General features: G+C 43.2%; 1 pseudogene; it reads right to left on the bottom strand.

Annotated features, from left to right (window-relative positions):
* Nucleotides 1–1,092: 1,092 nt before the first annotated feature.
* LOC147463429 (uncharacterized) lies at nucleotides 1,093–2,585 on the bottom strand (annotated as a pseudogene).
* Nucleotides 2,586–11,267: the final 8,682 nt, after the last annotated feature.

Below are 11,267 nucleotides of genomic sequence, written 5' to 3'. Positions count from 1 at the left end.
CAGCTGAGAGAATGCTTACTTCAAAGGCATAATAAAATCTAACCCTAAACATGAAAATTAAAATGTGGAATTCAGGTGTGAGAGAGAGGCCTTCAAAGATTGACAGAGGTGGTATGGGGGATGTTTGTTTTTCTGTCAAGACAATGCAACACAGCAAAGCAGATAAGCAGAAGCAGATCTTCCCAAGATAATGCAATGAGATATAATGTCATGGCATTGTACCAGTCAATGCCAGCCTCCAAGGCAAACCGCCTTCTTCACAACTCCTTGCAGGCCAACTAGAACAGATTTTGTTCGATTATTGCCTATCACGATGACCTTGGTGTGGCGCGGCAGCATAGACAGCTCGTCATCAAAGCCCTCATCGCTCGCACCCCCTGAGCACAGCACCCCTTCCTCACTTGCACCACCTCCTTGCCCAGACATTGCTCTTTCCTCTGATCGCACCTCGTCATCTCCATTTGTGTCCATCTCCATCATCTTTAAATCAAGTGCCCTTCTTAACAAGAGCTCCCAATATATCTCTCCAGAATGTTCAAATTAGCATAGATTAAGCCGCAAGAAGCCCCCCGTGGCCACTAGAATTTCTGTTTCAATTGGTTTGAGTTGAAATTAAGGATCCATAATTTGTCATACAGCTGAATTGAAAAGCACACAATACAGAATTGGCTTTGTATGATGATGATGATCTTGGTCTACAAGGATCAAGAAGAAGATTGAGCTAAGCTGAGCAGCTGAAAGACATACAAATAAGGTACAAGTTTTGGATAGAGAGGTAGTCTAAAGCTTGAAAAGATTTAACTCAACAAGAATGTAGGATTTGCGTGGGGATAAAATGCCAATATGCTTGCCTGATCTGATGAAATTGTGCTTACCTCTAGACGGGTGCATGTTGGAGAGAAAGGGCATGTGGATATGCGCGCGCGCGTGTGTGTAGCGAAGAGAGAGCTTGCACTGTGGCAGGCAGAGCTGGGCAATGCCGAGAAGAGGGCTTCTTGTCAGATTTTGAAAGAGAGATGAGCTGCAACCACACGCGAGCTGGCGGAAGCGTCAGGTGACAGCAACGTAAACTCGCACGCCTTCTCCACCGCGTTAATGCACTCCTCAACTCTCCATAACCATGGAGCCATGTCTCGTTGCAACAGTGCTTGTCGTCAACAAATTGTCAACCACGAAAGGAGCTTGAGGATGCAGCGATGGTGGGAAATGAAGAAAGTTAGCCGTGGGATTGGGCTGATGGCCATGCAAGTGAAGAAACTTGCTTGACTGTACATCGTAATGATCAAGGAGTGGAACTGCTCTTGTCTGGGGTAGATTGTCTGCATTGAGGTTATAGAGTGGTCCAGAAGCTCCCACAACATGGATGGAGGGGGGTATCTGCTTGTATGACGGTGATGAAGATGATGATGTGGGGAAGGGCATGGAGTTGATGTTGATCCCAACCTCCAGCGTGGAATGGTCATGAGGGTGATGATAGTACATGCTTTCATTTCCTGCATGGTTATAATTTGGCCCTCCAGATCCTAGGAAGTCTTCCAACTTAGGCCCATCTTCTGTCTTCACTCGCACACCAAAGTTCTGTAGAGCCAATATATTACTCGGATGACTTGTTGCCTCTGCCTGGAAATAGTGTTGACGAGGATCGTAACGATCTTCTAAATCGCAGCCTGCATCGCCGTTGCCTCCTACCATATTTACCAAACCTGTGTTCATCAGGTAGTGCGGCTGCACAGGTGCAAACTGCTCCAAAGCTTTAAAGTGAGGCCATTCTGCATGTACAAATACTTGCTAAGTCCCTTTAATTCACGAGTTGCCTCTAACCTTAGGTGCAGGACAGCCAAGAGGTAAACTAGCTTAGCCGGCATAAGGACAGATTTGTGTATGCGAGAGATAACTACAAAAGGCCATAAGAGAAAACATGGTGAGAGTGAAGGAGCTTCGCGAAGCAACGCGCAAAGGTAATAATCGATTTTCGGAAGCAAGAAAACTCCATGCAGATTGTTGGTAGGGGCTGTGGATGTTCGATGTCTTCATTTAAGAGACATGAATAATTAAGGCTCAAAGAAGCGTGATCAAGGAGTGACTAATTACACTTACTTCAGGGAGTCACTACTTACACTGACGCAGATAAATGAGGAGAAGAAATTGCTAAACGACCATGAATGCTTACCAGATGAAGAGGACGAGTTGGGAAAAACTTCTATGACAGCTTCATGACTGCTGGTGCCTGCTGAATGTGGCCTGATGCAAGCAATATCAAGCATCTGAGAGGTGAAGGATTCGTGATTTTCTGCAGGTAAATAAGCAAAGCATAAGGAAGCGGATGTGCAGCCGCTACTGTAGCAGGCAGAACTCAAAGGAGAGCTCAAACTTTCCGCATGCAACTGAGTTGGCGGTTGGTGTTGATGATCATCATGATCGCTGCTTTGATAAAGGTTGAGGTGAGCGCCTCTGTACACACCTCCTGTGCCATGCATAGCATTATGATGAGCGACAGATGCAGCTTCCTCCGTAGGGGATCTTTCCTCTATAGCCAAGTAAGGAGACAACGAGAAGGAAAGCCAGTTGTTGACAGAAGTCCCCATTAATAATCAACACCCCCTAGATGTACTGTGATATCTGCAGGTCGACGTGCGAAAGGTGCTCAAGAAACAACATTGCCTGCTACATAGCTTGTAGCAACCTTGACCTTGGTACTTGAACGGTTTAAATCGACACTAATCAAGCAAAGCTAGAGAAGCTGCATCGACGCTACGATTCTGAAGTCTTCGAATTAGGAGGATTTGACGACCAAGTTATAATGGGTGAAAGGGGCAAGCTGTAGACCAGACTGATGCAAGAAGGTGCGGGCCGTCCGGTTTCTGGGTGAGAGAGAGAGAGAGAGAGAGAGAGAGAGAGAGAGAGAGAGAGAGAGAGAGAGAGCCTATGTGTGTCACAATCTGTGAGTGTGCGCGACGGTAGAAGAGGCCTGCCCTCGTTTTCCTCCTCTATCACATCGAGGTCATGTCATTCTGCAACCCCCGCCTTCACACAAAGCTAAAAACCTATTGGCCGTCCACGTGGACGCCATTCGTCAAAGGACGCCCAACACTAAGGCCTTTTCTTCAGCAGGCCAAAAATGATATGACTTTTATATCACTCAAGTGCCGTAGATTGTTTATGCCATTTCCCTCTTGAATAAGAGGTCTAAAGTTCAGCTCTCCTCATTAGATAGATCTTTAAGGTCTTTTGCGATAGTTTCTTACAACGTTAAAACTATCTTCTTTTTTCTTTTTTTTTTGGGGGTGTGTGTGTGTGTGTGTGTGTGTGTGAGTGTGAGAGAGGGGGGTGGTGGTGTGGTGTGTGTACTAATAAAAAGAGAAAAATAGTATCACCTTTTTATCACCCAAGTGTACTAGATTGCTTATGTCATTTCCCTCTTGAATAATAGGTCTTCACTTCAACTCTCCTCGTCCAATAAGGTCTCTTGGGATAGTTTCCTACGACTTAAAACTCTCTTCTTCTCGGGTGTTTGTGTAGGTGTGCTAATAAAAAATGGTTTTGAGTTCAACTCTCCTCGTCTGATAGATCGTCTCTTGGGATAGTTTTCTACGACGTTAAAATTCTCTTCTTCTCGTGGATGTGTGTGTGTGTGTGTATGCACGTGCTAATAAAAAGAGGAAAATGGTATAACCTTTCTATCACCTAAGTGTAGTAGATTGGCTATGCCATTTCCCTCTTGGATAACACGTCTTGAGTTAGTTCAACTCACCTCGTGGGATAGATCTTTAAGGTCTCTTGGGATAGTTTCTTACGTCATTCAAACTCTCTTCTTCTCGGATGTGTGTGTGTGTGTGCGCACGTACGTGTTCTAATAAAAATAGGAAAATGGTATAACCTTTCTATGACCCAAGTGTGGTAGATTCTTTATGCTATTTCCTTCTTGAATAAGAAGTCTTGAGTTCAACTCTCCTCGTTGGATAGATCTTTAAGGTCTCTTGTGATTTCCTGCGACGTTAAAACTCTCTTCTTCTTGGGGGTGTGTGTGTGTCTACGTGCATGCGCGAGCTAATAAAAAAAGACAAATAGTATAACCTTTTTATCATCCAAGTGTGGACGTGCAAACCAATACCAAACAATATCTAGAAAGGAGAGGCAAAGAAACATAATCCTAAGAAGTAGGTTTGTTGGCCCCTTGTCCGGCCCATTCATTGTTTTTTGTATCCAGGGCTTTTTAGCCTTTTCTTAGAAAAGCTTCTCTTTCTTCAATACAATTTTCTACACCATAGCTTGTGGATTGTGCAACAGAAATAGTGCCGAAAACGACCTTTTAATTTCTTTTATATAGAATCTAGAGAGATGCTTTGTACCTGGCCAAGGGAAAAACAAAAAGTTAAGTTTTGCCTCCAAGTTAAGTTAAAAGACTAGGATATTTGCAAAAAACTAAGGCATGGCGCATGGACAGAAAGAGGGGCGATAATCTTTGGGCGAGGGGAAGAAGACGAGTAGTTCGTTCGTCTGCAAGTGATGTGCAATTGAGGCAATCGCACAAGAGGACATGGTGTCTCTCTCTCTCTCTCTCTCTCTCTCTCTCTCTCTCTCTCTCTCTCTCCGTTCGTCTGCAAGGGGACGCGCAACTGAGGCAGTTGCACAAGAGGTGATGGCGCCTTGGAGGCGTGTGCTGTGGGATGCGCACATTGCTGAGAGGTCAGACTTGGGGGATGCAGAACCGCCTCAAATTGAGTCTATGCAAAGGGTGGTCGATCGCAGCCAGGGGGGAATGGGGTAGGGGTAGGGGTGGTGGACGCAAGCCTACGGGCATGGAAGAGCAAGGGGGGAGCTTGTCTTCGATGAGCACTTAAGCCAGTCACGGCTTGGATGGGAGTGGTAGCTGCGCAGAGGTTCTACGCCATGTTGGGCTGCGTTGCATGAGAGGGGTCCATCGAGAAGATGCAGAAGAAGCCGCTATGCGTGGGAACAGCAGCAAGGGGAGACTTTGCCTTCGAAATTGGGGAAAGGGAAGGAATCTTTTGGATTAATTAATTAATGACTTCGAGAATAGACCCAGTATGTTGCCGCAATTTTGCAAGCAGCTCGACTTAACGAGTATCTCTAAAGATGCTACTTACGTTTGACGAGAAAAAGGGCTGGACTGTACGTGGAGAAAGAGAGAGAGATAGCGCTGCCATGCGTGAAGAGAAGTACGAAGAGAGAGAGAGAGAGAGAGTCGAAGATTTTTTGTTGCCTGCTGTTGGAGAAGAAAACACAGCATCGTGCCGCTTTATCTGTTGCGTGCTTCCAGTTGTCCATGGCAAGGCTGAGAGCTGGCCTTTGATGAGTTCGGGTCTGCATACGGATACTGCAACGCGATACCTTGCATAGTGATAATCTGGGAATCAGGGAGGGAGAGAGACACAGAGTGTGCGGGAAGGTTTGTTGGTTGCGAAAGGTTGGGGGAGGTGGACGTGGACCAGTAGAGCCGGTGCGGGGCAGGAGAAGCACTTCGGAACGCGAGTTCTGCCATTGTCTGAAAGGCGTGCAGAAAAGGGATGCTCGGCGCATGGTTGAGTAGCACTGAGAGCTAATGCATGCAATCCAAGCGACACTGTCAGGGCAGTGGGGAGGTTGCTTGCGGAGCAGGACAAGGACAACGTGTGCAGCGCTGCAATGCTTAAACTTAAGAAGTCCAAGGAATCTTGGGCAAAAATTAATTAACGAATGCGCAGTAGACCCAGGTATATACACCCCAATGACCAATAGTTGGACGAGTAGGGAGCCAAAACATTGTTTTCACAAACCTATTAATTAATTAGTTTGGGGGGTGGGGTGGGGTGTTTGGGGGGGGGGGGGGGGGGGGGGGGGAAGGAAAAGGAAAGGGTGGGGAAAAGAAAGGTAAAGGAGAAAGGGTACTGGGCTAGGGTAGGGGGGCTAGGTTTGTTGGGGGGGAGAGAGATTGTTTTTTTTTAATGCTTGAGGGGAAACCATAGAGCAGCACAGTTGATAGCCTAGTGGTTAAGCTTGAGTCTTTGTTCTCCTACGTGCTGAGGTCAAATCATGTCCATTAGCAATGGTTTTAAATCGTGGGTTGATTGGAGATGCTAATTGGAGATGCTGAAGCATCTTGGGGAGATTCTGTGTAATGGAAGTGGGAAAGACCCAATGACCAATAGTTGGACGATATATTCATGATTTCTTTGTATAGAGTATCTTTGTATACTTTACACAAAAGACAAGTAAAGTGTGCACCAATCTCCAATCTAATGTCTCTAGTAGCCTATTACCTCCAATCCAACATTTAAATTAATCACAAAAATACCCATCCCCAAAGTATACACCAAGAATAAAATATAAAACTCCAAAATAAATAGGACTATCCACATGATTATATGTACTCTAGATAGTAGCACAAACATGAGGTATACTCAGATACATATATGAAGAAAAGTAGCATGTCTAGCTACAAGCCAATACCAAAAGATAGAATAGTTTAGATTGTGAAAACCGGCTCCATGTTCTCATAGTGAACAATTGTATAGTCACTAGTAATGGCATGTGTAGAATACTCATCAAGATCAATTTGATCTAGCCATCTCTACATAAAGTGCAAGATAGAGTAGGAACATGTCTAGATGTGGCCATCCTTCTCTAAGACAGAATCATCCTTTTTAAGGGAGCAAATAACATGCATGTGATCTAAGAGTAAAAGCGAAGGGTCTATCTACCCTCAAAATCAAGAAAATTCCCTTTTATGTCAGTAGAAATACAGAGTCCGTCTAATCCCTTTCCGATTGTTAGACCAAGCAAAACATGTGTTAATGGTGACATCTTGTAGGTTATGGGATTCAAGCAGTTCTTTTCATGCATACTTTTCATTTACCAGAGATAACTTTTCCCATTTGGTCATATCTATCAGAAGGAGCCGTAATCATATTGAAATCACCAGAGATCATAGGCCCCTTAAGAATAGCAATAAAGAGCCAAGTCCTCCTCCTCAAGGAGAAAAAACAAGAAGCATTTATAAATACAAAAGTGAGCCAATAGGTTGGCAATTTTCTTTTGTCCGCCATCAGTCATAGGTATCTACCCACACATCTTGTACCGAATTTAAAAGTTTTCCATGAATACCAATAACAATGCCTGCCTTTCCAAAAAAAAATACGGAGTACCAACATTTGCATTAGATAGAATCTAAAGAGATCCCTTAGCTTGGGGCTCAAGAGAAAAAGGGAAGGCAAAAAAACAAAAAAAAAATCTTGCTTTCCACATGTAGTATTTGGAGATATCTCTCTTGGTCGGATAGATATTTAAGGTCTTTTGGAATAGTTCCCTGCGACGTTAAAACTCTCTTCTTCTTCTCTCTCTCTCTCTCTCTCTCTCTCTCTCTTTGCTCCTCGTGGGATAGAGGCCTCTATCAGTGTTTTCAAGATCTCTCTCTCTCTCTCTCTCTCTCTCTCTCTCTCTCTCTCTGTGTGTGTGTGTCTGTGTGTGTGTGTGTGTGTGTCCAAGATATGTGTCGTGCACAGCTCCAAGCCAGGCCAACACGTAATGTGGGGGTGTGTGGGCGGCACAATGGGATGGATCGAGAGGACATATTTATGATTGATTTAGTTGTTTCTGCAACAGAAGAAGAAACAAAACCATGCAAATCAATAGCAACGAGGTTGATATCCATAGCCGCACAGAAGTTCATCAACGAAATTGTGAATGATGCTTTTCAAGTAAGAGGACGATGCAAGTGCAGTATGGGTGGGAGGTGCCAGGTACAAGGGGTAAGATAGCGTAACGGTGTGAGGGTTCGAAAACCAGAGCAGAAGCAATGAGCACGATGCGTGCAGGAGCAAGGTGAGGTGAAGGGCATGAAGCGGGGCGAGATGGTCGACCCTGCAATCTGGTGCACGTCATGACACATCCTACGTGCGTAGGCTCAAGTAAGTTTAGGATGATGCATATAGAGAAGCAAGAGGAATCTTGTAAGATTCTAGTTAATAAAAGAAAGTGGAGCGAAAAATAGGATGACATCTGCTCCAGAATTAGTGTAATGTCAAATCATATACTGTGAGATTTCCTTTAGATTTCAGAGTAGGTGATTTCCCTCTTGTAAAGAGCGGGGGAAATCAAATAACAAATTCTTGATACAAATTCCTGATGCAAGGTGTCATTTGTCAGGGAGAAGCAGGACTCAGTCTTGCTCTCTCTCGATGCCTGCCCTCGCCGAGCTCAACTTCTCGCAGTGCTCTCCTTCTAGGTTCAAGTGTGCCGACTTGTGCATCCAGTAGCTATGGCGAGGGGCGAGGCCTTCACAGAGCCATGATCTAGACAGCATCGACAAAGACTAAGACAAGGCCGCTCTCTCTCCTTCTTTCTCTTAACGCATGAGTGTAAGTTCAGTAGCAGCTTTATTGACTGGGAATTTGCTCCGCCGACGAGTTGGTCCTACCACCCTCTTAGCATGAGCATTTGTTTCGTCGGAGCATCTGTGAGCATGTGCCATGCTGCCGTGCGGATGCGATCTGGTGCAACTAGTGCTGCATGGGATTGCCATGCTTCTGTCTTGCATGGCCTATTTGTCACGCAGGAGAGCCATGGGGGCAGGCGAGGGAAATGCAGGCATTTAGACGAGGAGAGGGGGGTTATTTTTGGAACCGAAAAAGATTCTATCTAACAAGTATGAATAGACCGAGTAGTAGGTAGACCCAAAATACAATGTTTAGAGAGCAAACACTTGATTTGTTAAAATTCACTTTTTTGAACTCTTAGAAGGTTTGGTAAAAGAAACCAAAGCCCTATTTGGGTCTTGATTGCTTTCTTTTTCCCTCTTGATATTTCCAATATGGGATACATATCCTCAGAGGCATGTCCATGCTCAACAACTGTTTTGAGAGGAGAAGTGGTCATATTATCACAATTAATTAGACCTTCTTGATTCAAATCATCTTTAAAGAGGGGATCAAGCTGGTTAGGGGGACGTAGATCCTCAATCCCTTCAACATAAAGAGTATCTTCATCTTTGCTAATCTAGGGAATAAGAGGGAACATGGTCAAGATCTTGCATAGTCACATTATTATTGGAGAAACTTCCTTAGGAGCAGTAGTAAGACTAACTTCTTTTTCGACTTACTTCTTTTTCTTGTAGTATAGGGCAATCCCTTATCAAATGTGCACCCACTATTGAGTACTAATGAAGTTAGTGGAGATGTTATGGTGTTTAAACTATCAAAGATAGTGTTGATGATTATAATGTCTCTAAGTTGACTACCAAGGGTTTATTGTTAAAAGTTGAAGCAAGCAAGCATTTTGTACTTGAAAAGAGAAACACATGCGTGCACATACCTTGTTACAAATCAAATAAAGTGTCAAACATAGAAATGACCTTCACAATAAAGACAAGATAGGATTTGAAATAACAAATTCTTATAGTGTTACGCATTTTACATAGTATCATCGTCAGCATGATGTAAAATCTTCAATTGAAGAGGTTGGGACTCATTAGAAATAACAAGGCGTGCTTGGGAGGCATGTGGTACTTGATAGCAAGGTAAGGGTAGTTATACAAGGACATGATATGCTTGATGTGAGTTATTCACTCAACAATATTAGATGTATCACTTGCCATTCTTGATATCCTTTCTAGTTTACCCCCTATGCCTCTACTATTGATTTCCCCTTCCTTTTTTGCACCCTTCTTTTCGCTTGCATAAAATAAACATCAACCCTTAACGTTTCTTTTTTGCCTCTTTCCAAAGTGTGCACTAGGTTTTCTATTGATGGTGCCACCCCGTACCAAAACTTCACAGCTTCTTTGACACCCCACATCAACTTCTTTCCCATCTCTGTGGGATCTTCTCTTCCAAGCTCATGCAAAAACACAACCCCTCTTCAGCTTTGAGTTATCATATCCTCGCTTAGCTTCCCTCGTGCTTCTCTTGCTTACCTTAAAGCTATGCTTTCTTCTCTTCCTCAGGTGAGTGTAACATTTTTTTTTATGAATCACATAACCATCTTGCGGTCCATCCCCTTCCATAGCTCACAGAGCTGGTTAGTGCACCATAGTACACGGTTAAAGCTATGCTTTCTTCTCTTCCTCAGGTGCATGCACCATTATTTTTTTTGTGAAGCACATAACCATCTTGCGGTCCTTCCACTTCCACAGCTCGCAGAGCTAGTTAGTGCACCATAGTACATGATTTCTTGTCCAATAGCAGTACCTAGGTGCCTATTAACATTGTCTTGCAAGTGCACCAGCTCTTCTCTTCGTGCTAAAATATGGTCAATTGTCTAAACTAGATGCGTCTCACACTTACTCTAGGTTTGGGACTAGCACTACCAGTATAATTTTCTACAACAAGCAACCCTAACCCTCTGGCAAGTCATCTGCTTCTTGCATGCTCCCGCTATGTGAGATACCAGCAGTTAGGAGCTTTTTGAAGCAATACCATAGGCTGAATTTTATTGCATAAGACAAGTTTCCTTGTTTGTAAGCCAAGGCTTCTTGAACTCCTCTACACGGTGCTCCAAAACTCTCCTTGGGGTTTCACACCACCCGTGCCACATTGCAGTGTGAAGGATTTCTACAGCCATTTCATTTATCCATGCTCGGGGTCGTCTCAAGAGACCTACTGATAACCGTTTTTTTGCCTATCCATATTTACCAAAGTGAGCTACCTCACCCTACCAAAATAACCTAAACACTTTTGCTATCCTCACCTTTTTATTATACATAAGTGTGTGTGAGTTAGGGGACTTTCCCCAAATCTCCTTAGAATTCCTCAGCTAGCTAGGGCTAGTTGAGCAAAAAAATGAAAAAAAATTGAAAATAAAAATATATTGTGATCCATTTATGTGCAAATATTTCATTGTATGGAGAGCCTAAATATAGAGTGTTATCATTATTATTTTAGTAGTTAAATATTTATACTTAGGTATACGTTATTTGCCTAAGTATGTTATGTACATTGACTCTCCATTACCGCAATTTTTCTTGCCATTGTGCATACTCTTTACTTTATAAAATAAATCTTTTCATCCAAGCCTCTCTAAATTTTAGTGTGAATCCACTCCAAGAAAAAATCACAAAAATGCCTTTCACCCAACCATTCCTTTTTACTAAATTAGTATTTTCTACGTGCATGATCCCTTACTTCTTGTAAATAAAACTACATTATTGAAAACAAATGAGGGCCCCTCGTTTGATTCTCCAATATTTTTATATATATTATTTTTATGTTTTATATTTATATACAGATGACACTATTTTAGATTCCATGAATTATGTATGGACTAAACTATTT

Source organism: Adiantum capillus-veneris, chromosome 2 (genome assembly GCF_014529385.1).
Source record: "Adiantum capillus-veneris isolate H3 chromosome 2, ASM1452938v2, whole genome shotgun sequence".
NCBI lineage: Eukaryota > Viridiplantae > Streptophyta > Polypodiopsida > Polypodiales > Pteridaceae > Adiantum > Adiantum capillus-veneris.
The sequence above is the reverse complement of the archived record's forward strand: the minus strand, read 5'-3'. Positions and strand labels throughout refer to the sequence as shown.